Genomic DNA, 22,340 nt, shown 5'->3' with positions numbered 1-22,340 from the left:
CAAAAGGGTTCATGTATTCTTTAGCACGTGAGAGGAATTTGAATTCTTATGCAATCTCAAAATGAAGTTCTCACAACTTCCATTTTCATTTTCTCTTATTTTTTTTGACACTCTGTCCTCTGAAGGATGTATAAATCTGGCTTTCCTTGCAAAACAAGAGTAGAGGAATATCCAGGATTTGATTTTCTTCACAAAAAGGGATTGGTCTGCATAATGTTTTAAGGAGGGAGCCTGGCTAGCTCAGTCGGTAGAGCATGAGTCTCTTAATCTCAGGGTCGTGGGTTCGAGCCCCACGTTGGGCAAAAACGAGTAATTTTTGCCTGAATATTGCATTGACTCTCATAATATGGAGCTTCATCTTGCATTAGACATGCAATAACTCGCAAAAATTGTCCAGGAATGGATTTCCTTCATAAAAAATGATTAGTCTGCATACCATCTTGAAGTGGGAGCCCGGCTAGCTCAGTCGGTAGAGCATGGCACTCTTAATCACAGGGTCGTGGGTTCGAGCCCCATGTTGGGTGAAAATGAGTAATTTTTGCTGGATTATTGCATTGACTCTCATAATCTGATGATTATTCTTGCATTAGACATGAAATAACTATCAAAAATGGTTTCTCCCTTGGTTTCTCATTGGTGGGAAATTTAACTTCAAGATTAGGTAGGGTATGAGTCTAGATGAACACACCTCAATATCACTCATATTCAAGGAGTAAACAGGCCAACCTGAACTGTAAAACATCCCATAAGAGGAGGTAAGGCATAAGTTAGGAGTGAACTGAACACTGTTATGGGCAATTGGACTTCAAATAAAGTGTGGAAGGCAGTAAGGTTACTTTTTTCATGTTATGCAGATTAAACACACATGGAAATTAGCTCAAATGGTAGAGTGCTCGCTTAGCATGCGAGAGGTAGCGGGATCGATGTCCGCATTCTCCATTATAAAATTTGCATACATTTTATTTTTAACTTGTCATTGCCAAGGTCATTGCAGAGTAAGAACAGAAAAATCACAGATGGCTTTCAAATATGGTCTCATAATAACAACTAAAGTGGTTTAATCAAAAGGGTTCAGGTATTCTTTAGCACGTGAGAGGAATTTGAATTCTTATGCAATCTCAAAATGAAGTTCTCACAACTTCCATTTTCATTTTCTCTTGTTTTATTTGACACTCTGTCCTCTGAAGGATGTATAAATCTGGCTTTCCTTGCAAAACAAGAGTAGAGGAATATCCAGGATTTGATTTTCTTCACAAAAAGGGATTGGTCTGCATACTGTCTTAAGGAGGGAGCCCGGCTAGCTCAGTCAGTAGAGCATGAGACTCTTAATCTTAGGGTCGTGGGTTCGAGCCCCACGTTGGGCGAAAAAGAGTAAGTTTTTGCCTGAATATTGCATTGACTCTCATAATATGGAGATTCATCCTGCATTAGACATGCAATAACTCACACAAATTGTCCAGGAATGGATTTCCTTCATAAAAAATGATTAGTCTGCATACCATCTTGAAATTGGAGCCCGGCTAGCTCAGTCGGTAGAGCATGAGACTCTTAATCTCAGGGTCGTGGGTTCAAGCCCCACGTTGGGTGAAAATGAGTAATTTTTGCAGGATTATTGCATTGACTCTCATAATCTGGTGATTATTCTTGCATTAGACATGCAATAAGTATCAAAAATGGTATCTCCCTTGGTTTCTCATTGGTGGGAAATTTAACTTCAAGATTAGGTAGGGTATGAGTCTAGATGAACACACCGCAATATCACTCATATTCGAGTAGTAAACAGGCCAACCTGAACTGTAAAACATCCCATAAGTGGAGGTAAGGCATAAGTTAGGAGTGAACTGAACACTGTTATGGGCAATTGGACTTCAAATAAAGTGTGGAAGGCAGTGAGGTTACTTTTTTAATGTTATGCAGATTAAACACACAGGGGAATTAGCTCAAATGGTAGAGTGCTCGCTTAGCATGTGAGAGGTAGCGCGATCGATGCCCGCATTCTCCATTATAAAATTTGCATACATTTTATTTTTAACTTGTCATTGCCAAGGTCATTGCAGAGTAAGAACAGAAAAATCACAGATGGCTTTCAAATATGGTCTCATTATAACAACTAAAGTGGTTTAATCAAAAGGGTTCATGTATTCTTTAGCACGTGAGAGGAATTTGAATTCTTATGCAATCTCAAAATGAAGTTCTCACAACTTCCATTTTCATTTTCTCTTGTTTTATTTGACACTCTATCCTCTGAAGGATGTATAAATCTGGCTTTCCTTGCAAAACAAGAGTAGAGGAATATCCAGGATTTGATTTTCTTCACAAAAAGGGATTGGTCTGCATACTGTCTTAAGGAGGGAGCCTGGCTAGCTCAGTCGGTAGAGCATGAGACTCTTAATCTCAGGGTCGTGGGTTCGAGCCCCACGTTGGGCAAAAAAACAGTAATTTTTGCCTGAATATTGCATTGACTCTCATAATATGGAGCTTCATCTTGCATTAGACATGCAATAACTCGCAAAAATTGTCCAGGAATGGATTTTCTTCATAATAAATGATTAGTCTGCATACCATCTTGAAGTGGGAGCCCGGCTAGCTCAGTCGGTAGAGCATGACACTCTTAATCACAGGGTCGTGGGTTCGAACCCCACGTTGGGTGAAAATGAGTAATTTTTGCTGGATTATTGCATTGACTCTCATAATCTGATGATTATTCTTGCATTAGACATGCAATAACTATCAAAAATGGTTTCTCCCTTGGTTTCTCATTGGTGGGAAATTTAACTTCAAGATTAGGTAGGGTATGAGTCTAGATGAACACACCGCAATATCACTCATATTCAAGGAGTAAACAGGCCAACCTGAACTGTAAAACATTCCATAAGAGGAGGTAAGGCATATGTTAGGAGTGAACTGAACACTGTTATGGGCAATTGGACTTCAAATAAAGTGTGGAAGGCAGTAAGGTTACTTTTTTCATGTTATGCAGATTAAACACACATGGGAATTAGCTCAAATGGTAGAGCGCTCGCTTAGCATGCAAGAGGTAGCGGGATCGATGCCCGCATTCTCCATTATAAAATTTGCATACATTTTATTTTTAACTTGTCATTGCCAAGGTCATTGCAGAGTAAGAACAGAAAAATCACAGATGGCTTTCAAATATGGTCTCATTATAACAACTAAAGTGGTTTAATCAAAAGGGTTCAGGTATTCTTTAGCACGTGAGAGGAATTTGAATTCTTATGCAATCTCAAAATGAAGTTCTCACAACTTCCATTTTCATTTTCTCTTGTTTTATTTGATACTCTGTCCTCTGAAGGAAGTATAAATCTGGCTTTCCTTGCAAAACAAGAGTAGAGGAATATCCAGGATTTGATTTTCTTCACAAAAAGGGATTGGTCTGCATACTGTCTTAAGGAGGGAGCCCGGCTAGCTCAGTCGGTAGAGCATGAGACTCTTAATCTCAGGGTCGTGGGTTCGAGCCCCACGTTGTGCGAAAAAGAGGAATTTTTGCCTGAATATTGCATTGACTCTCATAATATGGAGATTCATCTTGCATTAGACATGCAATAACTCACACATATTGTCCAGGAATGGATTTCCTTCATAAAAAATGATTAGTCTGCATACCATCTTGAAATTGGAGCCCGGCTAGCTCAGTCGGTAGAGCATGAGACTCTTAATCTCAGGGTCGTGGGTTCAAGCCCCACGTTGGGTGAAAATGAGTAATTGTTGCTGGATTATTGCATTGACTCTCATAATCTGGTGATTTTTCTTGCATTAGACATGCAATAAGTATCAACAATGGTATCTCCCTTGGTTTCTCATTGGTGGGAAATTTAACTTCAAGATTAGGTAGGGTATGAGTCTAGATGAACACACCGCAATATCACTCATATTCAAGGAGTAAACAGGCCAACCTGAACTGTAAAACATCCCATAAGTGGAGGTAAGGCATAAATTAGGAGGGAACTGAACACTGTTATGGGCAATTGGACTTCAAATAAAGTGTGGAAGGCAGTGAGGTTACTTTTTTCATGTTATGCAGATTAATTACACAGGGGAATTAGCTCAAATGGTAGAGTGCTCGCTTAGCAAGCGAGAGGTAGCGGGATCGATTCCCGCATTCTCCATTATAAAATTTGCATACATTTTATTTTTAACTTGTCATTGCCAAGGTCAATGCAGAGTAAGATCAGAAAAATCACAGATGGCTTTCAAATATGGTCTCATTATAACAACTAAAGTGGTTTAATCAAAAGGGTTCAGGTATTCTTTAGCACGTGAGAGGAATTTGAATTCTTATGCATTCTCAAAATGAAGTTCTCACAACTTCCATTTCATTTTCTCTTGTTTTATTTGACACTCTATCCTCTGAAGGATGTATAAATCTGGCTTTCCTTGCAAAACAAGAGTAGAGGAATATCCAGGATTTGATTTTCTTCACAAAAAGGGATTGGTCTGCATACTGTCTTAAGGAGGGAGCCCGGCTAGCTCAGTCGGTAGAGCATGAGACTCTTAATCTCAGGGTTGTGGGTTTGAGCCCCACGTTGGGTGAAAAAGAGTAACTTTTGCCTGAATATTGCATTGACTCTCATAATATGGAGATTCATCTTGCATTAGACATGCAATAACTCACAAAAATTGTCCAGGAATGGATTTCCTTCTTAAAAAATGATTAGTCTGCATACCATCTTGAAGTGGGAGCCCGGCTAGATCAGTCGGTAGAGCATGAGACTCTTAATCTCAGGGTCGTGGGTTCGAGCCCCACGTTGGGTGAAAATTAGTAATTTTTGCAGGATTATTGCATTGACTCTCATAATCTGGTGATTATTCTTGCATTAGACATGCAATAAGTATCAAAAATGGTATCTCCCTTGGTTTCTCATTGGTGGAAAATTTAACTTCAAGATTAGGTATGGTATGAGTCTAGATGAACACACCGAAATATCACTCATATTCGAGTAGTAAACAGGCCATCCTGAACTGTAAAACATCCCATAAGTGGAGGTAAGGCATAAGTTAGGAGTGAACTGAACACTGTTATGGGCAATTGGACTTCAAATAAAGTGTGGAAGGCAGTGAGGTTACTTTTTTAATGTTATGCAGATTAAACACACAGGGGAATTAGCTCAAATGGTAGAGTGCTTGCTTAGCAAGCGAGAGGTAGTGGGATTGATGCCCGCATTCTCCATTATAAAATTTGCATACATTTTATTTTTAACTTGTCATTGCCAAGGTCATTGCAGAGTAAGAACAGAAAAATCACAGATGGCTTTCAAATATGGTCTCATTATAACAACTAAAGTGGTTTAATCAAAAGGGTTCAGGTATTCTTTAGCACGTGAGAGGAATTTGAATTCTTATGCAATCTCAAAATGATGTTCTCACAACTTCCGTTTTTATATTTTCTTATTTTATTTGACACTCTGTCCTCTGAAGCATGTATAAATCTTGCTTTCCTTGCAAAACAAGAGTAGAGGAATATCCAGGATTTGATTTTCTTCACAAAAAGTGATTGGTCTGCATACTGTTTTAAGGAGGGAGCCCGGCTAGCTCAGTCGGTACTGAATGAGACTCTTAATATCAGGGTCGTGGGTTTGAGCCCCACGTTGGGCGAAAAAGAGTAATTTTTGCCTGACTATTGCATTGACTCTCATAATATGGAGATTAATCTTGCATTAGACATGCAATAACTTCCAAAAATTGTCCAGGAATGGATTTCCTTCATAAAAAATGATTAGACTGCATACCATCTTGAAGAGGGAGCCTGGCTAGCGCAGTTGGTAGAGCATGAGACTCTTAATCTCAGGGCCGTGGGTTTGAGCCCGACGTTGGGCGAAAATGAGTAATTTTTGCTGGATTATTGCATTGACTCTCATAATCTGGTGAATATTCTTGCATTAGACATGCAATAACTATCAGAAATGGTATCTCCCTTGGTTTCTCATTGGTGGGAAATTTAACTTCAAGATTAGCTAGGGTATGAGTCTAGATGAACACACCGCAATATCACTCATATTCAAGGAGTAAACAGGCCAACCTGAACTGTAAAACATCCCATAAGTGGAGGTAAGGCATAAATTAGGAGTGAACTGAACACTGTTATGGGCAATTGGACTTCAAATAAAGTGTGGAAGGCAGTGAGGTTACTTTTTTCATGTTATGCAGATTAAATACACAGGGGAATTAGCTCAAATGGTAGAGTGCTCGCTTAGCATGTGAGAGGTAGCGTGATCGATGCCCGCATTCTCCATTATAAAATGTGCATACATTTTATTTTTAACTTGTCATTGCCAAGGTCATTGCAGAGTAAGAACAGAAAAATCACAGATGGCTTTCAAATATGGTCTCATTATAACAACTAAAGTGGTTTAATCAAAAGGGTTCATGTATTCTTTTGCACGTGAGAGGAATTTGAATTCTTATGCAATCTCAAAACGAAGTTCTCACAACTTCCATTTTCATTTTCTCTTGTTTTATTTGACACTCTATTCTCTGAAGGATGTATAAATCTGGCTTTCCTTGCAAAACAAGAGTAGAGGAATATCCAGGATTTGATTTTCTTCACAAAAAGGGATTGGTCTGCATACTGACTTAAGGAGGGAGCCCGGCTAGCTCAGTCGGTAGAGCATGAGACTCTTAATCTCAGGGTTGTCGGTTCGAGCCCCACGTTGGGCGAAAACGAGTAATTTTTGCCTGAATATTGCATTGACTCTCATAATATGGAGCTTCATCTTGCATTAGACATGCAATAACTCGCAAAAATTGTCCAGGAATGGATTTCCTTCATAAAAAACGATTAGTCTGCATACCATCTTGAAGTTTGAGCCCGGCTAGCTCAGTCGGTAGAGCATGACACTCTTAATCACAGGGTCGTGGGTTCGAGCCCCACATTGGGTGAAAATGAGTAATTTTTGCTGGATTATTGCATTGACTCTCATAATCTGGTGATTATTCTTGCATTAGACATGCAATAACTATCAAAATGGTTTCTCCCTTGGTTTCTCATTGGTGGGAAATTTAACTTCAAGATTAGGTAGGGTATGAGTCTAGATGAACACACCGCAATATCACTCATATTCGAGTAGTAAACAGGCCAACCTGAACTGTAAAACATCCCATAAGTGGAGGTAAGGCATAAGTTAGGAGTGAACTGAACACTGTTATGGGCAATTGGACTTCAAATAAAGTGTGGAAGGCAGTCAGGTTACTTTTTTCATGTTATGCAGATTAAACACACAGGAGAAGTAGCTCAAATGGTAGAGCGCTCGCTTAGCAAGCGAGAGGTAGTGGGATTAATGCCCGCATTCTCCATTATAAAATTTGCATACATTTTATTTTTAACTTGTCATTGCCAAGGTCAATGCAGAGTAAGATCAGAAAAATCACAGATGGCTTTCAAATATGGTCTCATTATAACAACTAAAGTGGTTTAATCAAAAGGGTTCAGGTATTCTTTAGCACGTGAGAGGAATTTGAATTCTTATGCAATCTCAAAATGAAGTTCTCACAACTTCTGTTTTTATTTTTTCTTATTTTATTTGACACTCTGTCCTCTGAAGCATGTATAAATCTGGCTTTCCTTGCAAAACAAGAGTAGAGGAATATCCAGGATTTGATTTTCTTCACAAAAAGTGATTGGTCTGCATACTGTCTTAAGGAGGGAGCCCGGCTAGCTCAGTCGGTAGAGCATGAGACTCTTAATCTCAGGGTCGTGGGTTCGAGCCCCACGTTGGGCGAAAACGAGTAATTTGTGCCTGAATATTGCATTGATTCTCATAATATGGAGCTTCACCTTGCATTAGACATGCAATAACTCGCAATAATTGTCCAGGAATGGATTTCCTTCATAAAAAACGATTAGTCTGCATACCATCTTGAAGTTTGAGCCCGGCTAGCTCAGTCGGTAGAGCATGACACTCTTAATCACAGGGTCGTGGGTTCGAGCCCCACATTGGGTGAAATTGAGTAATTTTTGCTGGATTATTGCATTGACTCTCATAATCTGGTGATTATTCTTGCATTAGACATGCAATAACTATCAAAATGGTTTCTCCCTTGGTTTCTCATTGGTGGGAAATTTAACTTCAAGATTAGGTAGGGTATGAGTCTAGATGAACACACCGCAATATCACTCATATTCGAGTAGTAAACAGGCCAACCTGAACTGTAAAACATCCCATAAGTGGAGGTAAGGCATAAGTTAGGAGTGAACTGAACACTGTTATGGGCAATTGGACTTCAAATAAAGTGTGGAAGGCAGTGAGGTTACTTTTTTAATGTTATGCAGATTAAACACACAGGAGAATTAGCTCAAATGGTAGAGCGCTCGCTTAGCAAGCGAGAGGTAGTGGGATTAATGCCCGCATTCTCCATTATACAATTTGCATACATTTTATTTTTAACTTGTCATTGCCAAGGTCAATGCAGAGTAAGATCAGAAAAATCACAGATGGCTTTCTAATATGGTCTCATTATAACAACTAAAGTGGTTTAATCAAAAGGGTTCATGTATTCTTTAGCACGTGAGAGGAATTTGAATTCTTATGCAATCTCAAAATGAAGTTCTCACAACTTCTGTTTTTATTTTTTCTTATTTTATTTGACACTCTGTCCTCTGAAGCATGTATAAATCTGGCTTTCCTTGCAAAACAAGAGTAGAGGAATATCCAGGATTTGATTTTCTTCACAAAAAGTGATTGGTCTGCATACTGTCTTAAGGAGGGAGCCCAGCTAGCTCAGTCGGTACTGTATGAGACTCTTAATCTCAGGGTCGTGAGTTTGAGCCCCACGTTGGGCAAAAAAGAGTAATTTTTGCCTGAATATTGCATTGACTCTCATAATATGGAGATTAATCTTGCATTAGACATGCAATAACTTCCAAAAATTGTCCAGGAATGGATTTCCTTCATAAAAAATGATTAGTCTGCATACCATCTTGAAGAGGGAGCCTGGCTAGCTCAGTTGGTAGAGCATGAGACTCTTAATCTCAGGGCCGTGGGTTCGAGCCCGACGTTGGGTAAAAATGAGTAATTTTTGCTGGATTATTGCATTGACTCTCATAATCTGGTGATTATTCTTGCATTAGACATGCAATAACTATCAAAAATGTTTTCTCCCTTGGTTTCTCATTGGTGGGAAATTTAACTTCAAGATTAGGTAGGGTATGAGTCTAGATGAACACATCGCAATATCACTCATATTCGAGTAGTAAACAGGCCAACCTGAACTGTAAAACATCCCATAAGTGGAGGTAAGGCATAAGTTAGGAGTGAACTGAACACTGTTATGGGCAATTGGACTTCAAATAAAGTGTGGAAGGCAGTGAGGTTAATTTTTTAATGTTATGCAGATTAAACACACAGGGGAATTAGCCTAAATGGTAGAGCGCTTGCTTAGCAAGTGAGAGGTAGTGGGATTGATGCCCGCATTCTCCATTATAAAATTTGCATACATTTTATTTTTAACTTGTCATTGCCAAGGTCAATGCAGAGTAAGATCAGAAAAATCACAGATGGCTTTCAAATATGGTCTCATTATAACAACTAAAGTGGTTTAATCAAAAGGGTTCATGTATTCTTTAGCACGTGAGAGGAATTTGAATTCTTATGCAATCTCAAAATGAAGTTCTCACAACTTCCATTTTCATTTTCTCTTGTTTTATTTGACACTCTATCCTCTGAAGGATGTATAAATCTGGCTTTCCTTGCAAAACAAGAGTAGAGGAATATCCAGGATTTGATTTTCTTCACAAAAAGGGATTGGTCTGCATACTGTCTTAAGGAGGGAGCCCACGGTAGAGCATGAGACTCTTAATCTCAGGGTCGTGGGTTCGAGCCCCACGTTGGGCGAAAACGAGTAATTTTTGCCTGAATATTGCATTGACTCTCATAATATGGAGCTTCATGCAATAACTCGCAAAAATTGTCCAGGAATGGATTTCCTTCATAAAAAATGATTAGTCTGCATACCATCTTGAAGTGGGAGCCCGGCTAGCTCAGTCCGTAGAGCATGACACTCTTAATCACAGGGTCGTTGGTTCGAGCCCCACGTTGGGCGAAAAAGAGTAATTTTTGCTGGACTCTCATAATCTGGTGATTATTCTTGCATTAGACATGCAATAAGTATCAAAAATGGTATCTCCCTTGGTTTCTCATTGGTGGGAAATTTAACTTCAAGATTAGGTAGGGTATCAGTCTAGATGAACACACCGCAATATCACTCATATTCGAGTAGTAAACAGGCCAACCTGAACTGTAAAACATCCCATAAGTGGAGGTAAGGCATAAGTTAGGAGTGAACTGAACACTGTTATGGGCAATTGGACTTCAAATAAAGTGTGGAAGGCAGTGAGGTTACTTTTTTAATGTTATGAAGATTAAACACACAGGGGAATTAGCTCAAATGGTAGAGCGCTCGCTTAGCATGTGAGAGGTAGCGCGATCGATGCCCGCATTCTCCATTATAAAATTTGCATACATTTTATTTTTAACTTGTCATTGCCAAGGTCATTGCAGAGTAAGAACAGAAAAATCACAGATGGCTTTCAAATATGGTCTCATTATAACAACTAAAGTGGTTTAATCAAAAGGGTTCATGTATTCTTTAGCACGTGAGAGGAATTTGAATTCTTATGCAATCTCAAAATGAAGTTCTCACAACTTCCATTTTCATTTTCTCTTGTTTTATTTGACACTCTATCCTCTGAAGGATGTATAAATCTGGCTTTCCTTGCAAAACAAGAGTAGAGGAATATCCAGGGTTTGATTTTCTTCACAAAAAGGGATTGGTCTGCATACTGTCTTAAGGAGGGAGCCCGCGGTTGAGCATGAGACTCTTAATCTCAGGGTCGTGGGTTCGAGCCCCATGTTGGGCGAAAACGAGTAATTTTTGCCTGAATATTGCATTGACTCTCATAATATGGAGCTTCATGCAATAACTCGCAAAAATTGTCCAGGAATGGATTTCCTTCATAAAAAATGATTAGTCTGCATACCATCTTGAAGTGGGAGCCTGTCTAGCTCAGTCGGTAGAGCATGACACTCTTAATCACAGGGTCGTTAGTTCGAGCCCCACGTTGGGCGAAAATGAGTAATTTTTGCTGGACTCTCATAATCTGGTGATTATTCTTGCATTAGACATGCAATAAGTATCAAAAATGGTATCTCCCTTGGTTTCTCATTGGTGGGAAATTTAACTTCAAGATTAGGTAGGGTATCAGTCTAGATGAACACACCGCAATATCACTCATATTCGAGTAGTAAACAGGCCAACCTGAACTGTAAAACATCCCATAAGTGGAGGTAAGGCATAAGTTAGGAGTGAACTGAACACTGTTATGGGCAATTGGACTTCAAATAAAGTGTGGAAGGCAGTGAGGTTACTTTTTTAATGTTATGAAGATTAAACACACAGGGGAATTAGCTCAAATGGTAAAGCGCTCACTTAACATGTGAGAGGTAGCGCGATCGATGCCCGCATTCTCCATTATAAAATTTGCATACATTTTATTTTTAACTTGTCATTGCCAAGGTCATTGCAGAGTAAGAACAGAAAAATCTCAGATGGCTTTCAAATATGGTCTCATTATAACAACTAAAGTGGTTTAATCAAAAGGGTTCATGTATTCTTTAGCACGTGAGAGGAATTTGAATTCTTATGCAATCTCAAAATGAAGTTCTCACAACTTTCATTTTCATTTTCTCTTGTTTTATTTGACACTCTATCCTCTGAAAGATGTATAAATCTGGCTTTCCTTGCAAAACAAGAGTAGAGGAATATCCAGGATTTGATTTTCTTCACAAAAAGGGATTGGTCTGCATGCTGTCTTAAGGAGGGAGCCTGGCTAGCTCAGTCGGTAGAGCCTGAGACTCTTAATCTCAGGGTTGTGGGTTCGAGCCCCACGTTGGGCAAAAACGAGTAATTTTTGCCTGAATATTGCATTGACTCTCATAATATGGAGCTTCATCTTGCATTAGACATGCAATAACTCGCAAAAATTGTCCAGGAATGGATTTCCTTCATAAAAAATGATTAGTTTGCATACCATCTTGAAGTGGGAGCCCGGCTAGCTCAGTCGGTAGAGCATGACACTCTTAATCACAGGGTCGTGGGTTGGAGCCCCACGTTGGGTGAAAATGAGTAATTTTTGCTGGATTATTGCATTGACTCTCATAATCTGGTGATTATTCTTGCATTAGACATGCAATAACTATCAAAAATGGTTTCTCCCTTGGTTTCTCATTGGTGGGAAATTTAACTTCAAGATTAGGTAGGGTATGAGTCTAGATGAACACACCGCAATATCACTCATATTCGAGTAGTAAACAGGCCAACCTGAACTGTAAAACATCCCATAAGTGGAGGTAAGGCTTAAGTTAGGAGTGAACTGAACACTGTTATGGGCAATTGGACTTCAAATAATGTGTGGAAGGCAGTGAGGTTACTTTCTTAATGTTATGCAGATTAAACACACAGGGGAATTAGCCCAAATGGTAGAGCGCTTGCTTAGCAAGCGAGAGGTAGTGGGATTGAAGCCCGCGTTCTCCATTATAAAATTTGCATACATTTTATTTTTAACTTGTCATTGCCAAGGTCATTGCAGAGTAAGAACAGAAAAATCACAGATGGCTTTCAAATATGGTCTCATTATAACAACTAAAGTGGTTTAATCAAAAGGGTTCAGGTATTCTTTAGCACGTGAGAGGAATTTGAATTCTTATGCAATCTCAAAATGAAGTTCTCACAACTTCCATTTTCATTTTCTCTTGTTTTATTTGACACTCTGTCCTCTGAAGCATGTATAAATCTGGCTTTCCTTGCAAAACAAGAGTAGTCGGTAGAGCATGAGACTCTTAATCTCAGGGTCGTGGGTCCGAGCCCCACGTTGGGTGAAAATTAGTAATTTTCGCAGGATTATTGCATTGACTCTCATAATCTGGTGATTATTCTTGCATTAGACATGCAATAAGTATCAAAAATGGTATCTCCCTTGGTTTCTCATTGGTGGGAAATTTAACTTCAAGATTAGCTAGGGTATGAGTCTAGATGAACACACCGCAATATCACTCATATTCGAGTAGTAAACAGGCCAACCTGAACTGTAAAACATCCCATAAGTGGAGGTAAGGCATAAATTAGGAGTGAACTTAACACTTTTATGGGCAATTGGACTTCAAATAATGTGTGGAAGGCAGTGAGGTTACTTTTTTAATGTTATGCAGATTAAACACACAGGGGAATTAGCTCAAATGGTAGAGCGCTTGCTTAGCAAGCGAGAGGTAGTGGGATTGAAGCCCGCATTCTCCATTATAAAATTTGCATACATTTTATTTTTAACTTGTCATTGCCAAGGTCATTGCAGAGTAAGAACAGAAAAATCACGGATGGCTTTCAAATATGGTGTCATTATAACAACTAAAGTGGTTTAATCAAAAGGGTTCAGGTATTCTTTAGCATGTGAGAGGAATTTGAATTCTTATGCAATCTCAAAATGAAGTTCTCACAACTTCCATTTTCATTTTCTCTTATTTTTTTTGACACTCTGTCCTCTGAAGGATGTATAAATCTGGCTTTCCTTGCAAAACAAGAGTAGAGGAATATCCAGGATTTGATTTTCTTCACAAAAAGGGATTGGTCTGCATACTGTTTTAAGGAGGGAACCCGGCTAGCTCAGTCGGAAGAGCATGAGACTCTTAATCTCAGGGTCGTGGGTTCGAGCCCCACGTTGGGCGAAAATGAGTAATTTTTGCCTGAATATTGCATTGACTCTCATAATATGGAGATTAATCTTGCATTAGACATGCAATAACTCCCAAAATTGTCCAGAAATTGATTTCCTTCATAAAAAATGATTAGTCTGCATACCATCTTGAAGTGGGAGCCCGGCTAGCTCAGTCGGTAGAGCATGAGACTCTTAATCTCAGGGTTGTGGGTTTGAGACCCACGTTGGGCGAAAATGAGTAATTTTTGCTGGATTATTGCATTGACTCTCATAATCTGGTGAATATTATTGCATTAGACATGCAATAACTATCAGAAATGGTATCTCCCTTGGTTTCTCATTGGTGGGAAATGTAACTTCAAGATTAGCTAGGGTATGAGTCTAGATGAACACACCGTAATATCACTCATATTCGAGTAGTAAACAGGCCAACCTGAACTGTAAAACATCCCATAAGTGGAGGTAAGGCATAAGTTAGGAGTGAACTTAACACTTTTATGGGCAATTGGACTTCAAATAAAGTGTGGAAGGCAGTAAGGTTACTTTTTTCATGTTATGCAGATTAAACACACAGGGGAATTAGCTCAAATAGTAAAGCGCTCGCTTAGCATGCGAGAGGTAGCGGGATCGATGCCCGCATTCTCCATTATGAAATTTGCAGACATTTTATTTTTAACTTGTCATTGCCAAGGTCATTGCAGAGTAAGAACAGAAAAATCACAGATGGCTTTCAAATATGGTCTCATTATAACAACTAAAGTGGTTTAATCAAAAGGGTTCAGGTATTCTTTAGCATGTGAGAGGAATTTGAATTCTTATGCAATCTCAAAATGAAGTTCTCACAACTTCCATTTTCATTTTCTCTTATTTTTTTGACACTCTGTCCTCTGAAGGATGTATAAATCTGGCTTTCCTTGCAAAACAAGAGTAGAGGAATATCCGAGATTTGATTTTCTTCACAAAAAGGGATTGGTCTGCATACTGGCTTAAGGAGGGAGCCCGGCTAGCTCAGTCGGTAGAGCATGAGACTCTTAATCTCAGGGTCATGGGTTCGAGCCCCCCATTGGGCGAAAACGAGTAATTTTTGCCTGAATATTGCATTGACTCTCATAATATGAAGATTAATCTTGCATTAGACCTGCAATAACTCCCAAAAATGGTCCAGGAATGGATTTCCTTCATAAAAAATGATTAGTCCGCATACCATCTTGAAGTGGGAGCCCGGCTAGCTCAGTCGGTAGAGCATGAGACTCTTAATCTCAAGGTCGTGGGTGCGAGCCCCACGTTGGGCGAAAATGAGTAATTTTTGCTGGATTATTGCATTGACTCTCATAATCTGGTGAATATTCTTGCATTAGACATGCAATAACTATCAGAAATGGTATCTCCCTTGGTTTCTCATTGGTGGGAAATTTAACTTCAAGATTAGCTAGGGTATGAGTCTAGATGAACACACCGCAATATCACTCATATTCGAGTAGTAAACAGGCCAACCTGAACTGTAAAACATCCCATAAGTGGAGGTAAGGCATAAGTTAGGAGTGAACTTAACACTGTTATGGGCAATTGGACTTCAAATAAAGTGTGGAAGGCAGTAAGGTTACTTTTTTCATGTTATGCAGATTAAACACACAGGGGAATTAGCTCAAATGGTAGAGCGCTCGCTTAGCATGCGAGAGGTAGCGGGATCGATGCCCGCATTCTCCATTATAAAATTTGCATACATTTTATTTTTAACTTGTCATTGCCAAGGTCATTGCAGAGTAAGAACAGAAAAATCACAGATGGCTTTCAAATATGGTCTCATTATAACAACTAAAGTTGTTTAATCAAAAGGGTTCAGGTATTCTTTAGCATGTGAGAGGAATTTGAATTCTTATGCAATCTCAAAATGAAGTTCTCACAACTTCCATTTTCATTTTCTCTTATTTTTTTGACACTCTGTCCTCTGAAGGATGTATAAATCTGGCTTTCCTTGCAAAACAAGAGTAGAGGAATATCCGAGATTTGATTTTCTTCACAAAAAGGGATTGGTCTGCATACTGTCTTAAGGAGGGAGCCCGGCTAGCTCAGTCGGTAGAGCATGAGACTCTTAATCTCAGGGTCATGGGTTCGAGCCCCCCATTGGGCGAAAACTAGTAATTTTTGCCTGAATATTGCATTGACTCTCATAATATGAAGATTAATCTTGCATTAGACCTGCAATAACTCCCAAAAATGGTCCAGGAATGGATTTCCTTCATAAAAAATGATTAGTCCGCATACCATCTTGAAGTGGGAGCCCGGCTAGCTCCGTCGGTAGAGCATGAGACTCTTAATCTCAGGGTCGTGAGTTCGAGCCCCACGTTGGGCAAAAATGAATAATTTTTGCTGGACTCTCATAATCTGGTGATTATTCTTGCATTAGACATGCAATAACTTTCAAAAATGGTATCTCCCTTGGTTTCTCATTGGTGGGAAATTTACCTTCAAGATTAGGTAGGGTATGAGTCTAGATGAACACACCACAATATCACTCATATTCGAGTAGTAAACAGGCCAACCTGAACTGTAAAACATCCCGTAAGTGGAGGTAAGGCATAAGTTAGGAGTGAACTGAACACTGTTATGGGCAATTGGACTTCAAATAAAGTGTGGAAGGCAGTGAGGTTACTTTTTTCATGTTATGCAGATTAAACACACAGGGGAATAAGCTCAAATGGTAGAGCGCTCGCTTAGCATGCGAGAGGTAGCGGGATCGATGCCCGCATTCTCCATTATAAAATTTGCATACATTTTATTTTTAACTTGTCATTGCCAAGGTCATTGCAGAGTAAGAACAGAAAAATCACAGATGGCTTTCAAATATGGTCTCATTATAACAACTAAAGTGGTTTAATCAAAAGGGTTCAGCTATTCTTTAGCATGTGAGAGGAATTTGAATTCTTATGCAATCTCAAAATGAAGTTCTCACAACTTCCATTTTCATTTTCTCTTAATTTTTTTTTGACACTCTGTCCTCTGAAGGATGTATGAATCTGGCTTTCCTTGCAAAACAAGAGTAGAGGACTATCCAGGATTTGATTTTCTTCACAAAAAGGGATTGGTCTGCATACTGTCTTAAGGAGGGAACCCGGCTAGCTCACTCGGTAGAGCATGAGACTCTTAATCTCAGGGTCGTGGGTTCGAGCCCCGCGATGGGTGAAAATGAGTAATTTTTGCCTGAATATTGCATTGACTCTCATAATATGCAGATTAATCTTGCATTAGACATGCAATAGCTCCCAAAAATTGTCCAGGAATGGATTTCCTTCATAAAAAATGATTAGTCTGCATACCATCTTGAAGTGGAAGGCCGGCTAGCTCAGTTGGTAGAGCATAAGACTCTTAATCTCAGGGTCATGGGTTCCAGCCCCACGTTGGGCGAAAATGAGTAATTTTTGCTGGACTCTCATAATCTGGTGATTATTCTTGCATTAGACATGCAATAACTATCAAAAATGGTATCTCCCTTGGTTTCTCATTGGTGGGAAATTTAACTTCAAGATTAGGTAGGGTATGAGTCTAGATGAACACACCACAATATCACTCATATTCGAGTAGTAAACAGGCCAACCTGAACTGTAAAACATCCCATAAGTGGAGGTAAGGCATAAGTTAGGAGTGAACTGAACACTGTTATGGGCAATTGGACTTCAAATAAAGTGTGGAAGGCAGTGAGGTTACTTTTTTCGTGTTATGCAGATTAAACACACAGGGGAATTAGCTCAAATGGTAGAGCGCTCGCTTAGCTTGTGAGAGGTAGCGGGATCGATGCCCGTATTCTCCATTATAAAATTTGCATACATTTTATTTTTAACTTGTCATTGCCAAGGTCATTGCAGAGTAAGAACAGAAAAATCACGGATGGCTTTCAAATATGGTCTCATTATAACAACTAAAGTGGTTTAATCAAAAGGGTTCAGGTATTCTTTAGCATGTGAGAGGAATTTGAATTCTTATGCAATCTCAAAATGAAGTTCTCACAACTTCCATTTTCATTTTCTCTTAATTTTTTTTTGACACTCTGTCCTCTGAAGGATGTATGAATCTGGCTTTCCTTGCAAAACAAGAGTAGAGGACTATCCAGGATTTGATTTTCTTCACAAAAAGGGATTGGTCTGCATACTGTCTTAAGGAGGGAACCCGGCTAGCTCACTCGGTAGAGCATGAGACTCTTAATCTCAGGGTCGTGGGTTCGAGCCCCGCGATGGGTGAAAATGAGTAATTTTTGCCTGAATATTGCATTGACTCTCATAATATGCAGATTAATCTTGCATTAGACATGCAATAGCTCCCAAAAATTGTCCAGGAATGGATTTCCTTCATAAAAAATGATTAGTCTGCATACCATCTTGAAGTGGAAGGCCGGCTAGCTCAGTTGGTAGAGCATAAGACTCTTAATCTCAGGGTCATGGGTTCCAGCCCCACGTTGGGCGAAAATGAGTAATTTTTGCTGGACTCTCATAATCTGGTGATTATTCTTGCATTAGACATGCAATAACTATCAAAAATGGTATCTCCCTTGGTTTCTCATTGGTGGGAAATTTAACTTCAAGATTAGGTAGGGTATGAGTCTAGATGAACACACCACAATATCACTCATATTCGAGTAGTAAACAGGCCAACCTGAACTGTAAAACATCCCATAAGTGGAGGTAAGGCATAAGTTAGGAGTGAACTGAACACTGTTATGGGCAATTGGACTTCAAATAAAGTGTGGAAGGCAGTGAGGTTACTTTTTTCGTGTTATGCAGATTAAACACACAGGGGAATTAGCTCAAATGGTAGAGCGCTCGCTTAGCTTGTGAGAGGTAGCGGGATCGATGCCCGTATTCTCCATTATAAAATTTGCATACATTTTATTTTTAACTTGTCATTGCCAAGGTCATTGCAGAGTAAGAACAGAAAAATCACGGATGGCTTTCAAATATGGTCTCATTATAACAACTAAAGTGGTTTAATCAAAAGGGTTCAGGTATTCTTTAGCATGTGAGAGGAATTTGAATTCTTATGCAATCTCAAAATGAAGTTCTCACAACTTCCATTTTCATTTTCTCTTATTTTTTTTGACACTCTGTCCTCTGAAGGATGTATAAATCTGGCTTTCCTTGCAAAACAAGAGTAGAGGAATATCCGAGATTTGATTTTCTTCACAAAAAGGGATTGGTCTGCATACTGTCTTAAGGAGGGAGCCCGGCTAGCTCAGTCGGTAGAGCATGAGACTCTTAATCTCAGGGTCATGGGTTCGAGCCCCACGTTGGGCGAAAACGAGTAATTTTTGCCTGAATATTGCATTGACTCTCATAATATGAAGATTAATCTTGCATTAGACCTGCAATAACTCCCAAAAATGGTCCAGGAATGGATTTCCTTCATAAAAAAGGATTAGTCCGCATACTATCTTGAAGTGGGAGCCCGGCTAGCTCAGTCTGTAGAGCATGAGACTCTTAATCTCAGGGTCGTGGGTTCGAGCCCCACGTTGGGCGAAAATGAGTAATTTTTGCTGGACTCTCATAATCTGGTGATTATTCTTGCATTAGACATGCAATAACTATCAAAAATGGTATCTCCCTTGGTTTCTCATTGGTGGGAAATTTAACTTCAAGATTAGGTAGGGTATGAGTCTAGATGAACACACCACAATATCACTCATATTCGAGTAGTAAACAGGCCAACCTGAACTGTAAAACATCCCATAAGTGGAGGTAAGGCATAAGTTAGGAGTGAACTGAACACTGTTCTGGGCAATTGGACTTCAAATAAAGTGTGGAAGGCAGTAAGGTTACTTTTTTCATGTTATGCAGATTAAACACACAGGGGAATTAGCTCAAATGGTAGAGCGCTCGCTTAGCATGCGAGAGGTAGCGGGATCGATGCCCGCATTCTCCATTATAAAATTTGCATACATTTTATTTTTAACTTGTCATTGCCAAGGTCATTGCAGAGTAAGAACAGAAAAATCACAGATGGCTTTCAAATATGGTCTCATTATAACAACTAAAGTTGTTTAATCAAAAGGGTTCAGGTATTCTTTAGCATGTGAGAGGAATTTGAATTCTTATGCAATCTCAAAATGAAGTTCTCACAACTTCCATTTTCATTTTCTCTTATTTTTTTGACACTCTGTCCTCTGAAGGATGTATAAATCTGGCTTTCCTTGCAAAACAAGAGTAGAGGAATATCCGAGATTTGATTTTCTTCACAAAAAGGGATTGGTCTGCATACTGTCTTAAGGAGGGAGCCCGGCTAGCTCAGTCGGTAGAGCATGAGACTCTTAATCTCAGGGTCATGGGTTCGAGCCCCCCATTGGGCGAAAACTAGTAATTTTTGCCTGAATATTGCATTGACTCTCATAATATGAAGATTAATCTTGCATTAGACCTGCAATAACTCCCAAAAATGGTCCAGGAATGGATTTCCTTCATAAAAAATGATTAGTCCGCATACCATCTTGAAGTGGGAGCCCGGCTAGCTCCGTCGGTAGAGCATGAGACTCTTAATCTCAGGGTCGTGAGTTCGAGCCCCACGTTGGGCAAAAATGAATAATTTTTGCTGGACTCTCATAATCTGGTGATTATTCTTGCATTAGACATGCAATAACTTTCAAAAATGGTATCTCCCTTGGTTTCTCATTGGTGGGAAATTTACCTTCAAGATTAGGTAGGGTATGAGTCTAGATGAACACACCACAATATCACTCATATTCGAGTAGTAAACAGGCCAACCTGAACTGTAAAACATCCCGTAAGTGGAGGTAAGGCATAAGTTAGGAGTGAACTGAACACTGTTATGGGCAATTGGACTTCAAATAAAGTGTGGAAGGCAGTGAGGTTACTTTTTTCATGTTATGCAGATTAAACACACAGGGGAATAAGCTCAAATGGTAGAGCGCTCGCTTAGCATGCGAGAGGTAGCGGGATCGATGCCCGCATTCTCCATTATAAAATTTGCATACATTTTATTTTTAACTTGTCATTGCCAAGGTCATTGCAGAGTAAGAACAGAAAAATCACAGATGGCTTTCAAATATGGTCTCATTATAACAACTAAAGTGGTTTAATCAAAAGGGTTCAGATATTCTTTAGCATGTGAGAGGAATTTGAATTCTTATGCAATCTCAAAATGAAGTTCTCACAACTTCCATTTTCATTTTCTCTTAATTTTTTTTTGACACTCTGTCCTCTGAAGGATGTATGAATCTGGCTTTCCTTGCAAAACAAGAGTAGAGGACTATCCAGGATTTGATTTTCTTCACAAAAAGGGATTGGTCTGCATACTGTCTTAAGGAGGGAACCCGGCTAGCTCACTCGGTAGAGCATGAGACTCTTAATCTCAGGGTCGTGGGTTCGAGCCCCGCGATGGGTGAAAATGAGTAATTTTTGCCTGAATATTGCATTGACTCTCATAATATGCAGATTAATCTTGCATTAGACATGCAATAGCTCCCAAAAATTGTCCAGGAATGGATTTCCTTCATAAAAAATGATTAGTCTGCATACCATCTTGAAGTGGAAGGCCGGCTAGCTCAGTTGGTAGAGCATAAGACTCTTAATCTCAGGGTCATGGGTTCCAGCCCCACGTTGGGCGAAAATGAGTAATTTTTGCTGGACTCTCATAATCTGGTGATTATTCTTGCATTAGACATGCAATAACTATCAAAAATGGTATCTCCCTTGGTTTCTCATTGGTGGGAAATTTAACTTCAAGATTAGGTAGGGTATGAGTCTAGATGAACACACCACAATATCACTCATATTCGAGTAGTAAACAGGCCAACCTGAACTGTAAAACATCCCATAAGTGGAGGTAAGGCATAAGTTAGGAGTGAACTGAACACTGTTATGGGCAATTGGACTTCAAATAAAGTGTGGAAGGCAGTGAGGTTACTTTTTTCGTGTTATGCAGATTAAACACACAGGGGAATTAGCTCAAATGGTAGAGCGCTCGCTTAGCTTGTGAGAGGTAGCGGGATCGATGCCCGTATTCTCCATTATAAAATTTGCATACATTTTATTTTTAACTTGTCATTGCCAAGGTCATTGCAGAGTAAGAACAGAAAAATCACGGATGGCTTTCAAATATGGTCTCATTATAACAACTAAAGTGGTTTAATCAAAAGGGTTCAGGTATTCTTTAGCATGTGAGAGGAATTTGAATTCTTATGCAATCTCAAAATGAAGTTCTCACAACTTCCATTTTCATTTTCTCTTATTTTTTTTGACACTCTGTCCTCTGAAGGATGTATAAATCTGGCTTTCCTTGCAAAACAAGAGTAGAGGAATATCCGAGATTTGATTTTCTTCACAAAAAGGGATTGGTCTGCATACTGTCTTAAGGAGGGAGCCCGGCTAGCTCAGTCGGTAGAGCATGAGACTCTTAATCTCAGGGTCATGGGTTCGAGCCCCACGTTGGGCGAAAACGAGTAATTTTTGCCTGAATATTGCATTGACTCTCATAATATGAAGATTAATCTTGCATTAGACCTGCAATAACTCCCAAAAATGGTCCAGGAATGGATTTCCTTCATAAAAAAGGATTAGTCCGCATACTATCTTGAAGTGGGAGCCCGGCTAGCTCAGTCGGTAGAGCATGAGACTCT

The 22,340-nt window shown here is 39.4% G+C and overlaps 3 non-coding genes across 3 annotated transcripts; all 3 read left to right on the top strand.

Annotated features, from left to right (window-relative positions):
- Positions 1-4,054: 4,054 nt before the first annotated feature.
- TRNAA-AGC (transfer RNA alanine (anticodon AGC)) lies at positions 4,055-4,127 on the top strand. Its single transcript has one exon. It is a non-coding gene; the product is annotated as a tRNA-Ala (tRNA).
- An 11,227-nt stretch (positions 4,128-15,354) lies between these two features.
- TRNAA-AGC (transfer RNA alanine (anticodon AGC)) lies at positions 15,355-15,427 on the top strand. Its single transcript has one exon. It is a non-coding gene; the product is annotated as a tRNA-Ala (tRNA).
- A 4,130-nt stretch (positions 15,428-19,557) lies between these two features.
- Positions 19,558-19,630, top strand: TRNAA-AGC (transfer RNA alanine (anticodon AGC)). The gene has a single exon. It is a non-coding gene; the product is annotated as a tRNA-Ala (tRNA).
- Positions 19,631-22,340: the final 2,710 nt, after the last annotated feature.

Source organism: Lissotriton vulgaris, chromosome 1_1 (genome assembly GCF_964263255.1).
Source record: "Lissotriton vulgaris chromosome 1_1, aLisVul1.2, whole genome shotgun sequence".
NCBI lineage: Eukaryota > Metazoa > Chordata > Amphibia > Caudata > Salamandridae > Lissotriton > Lissotriton vulgaris.
The sequence above is the reverse complement of the archived record's forward strand: the minus strand, read 5'-3'. Positions and strand labels throughout refer to the sequence as shown.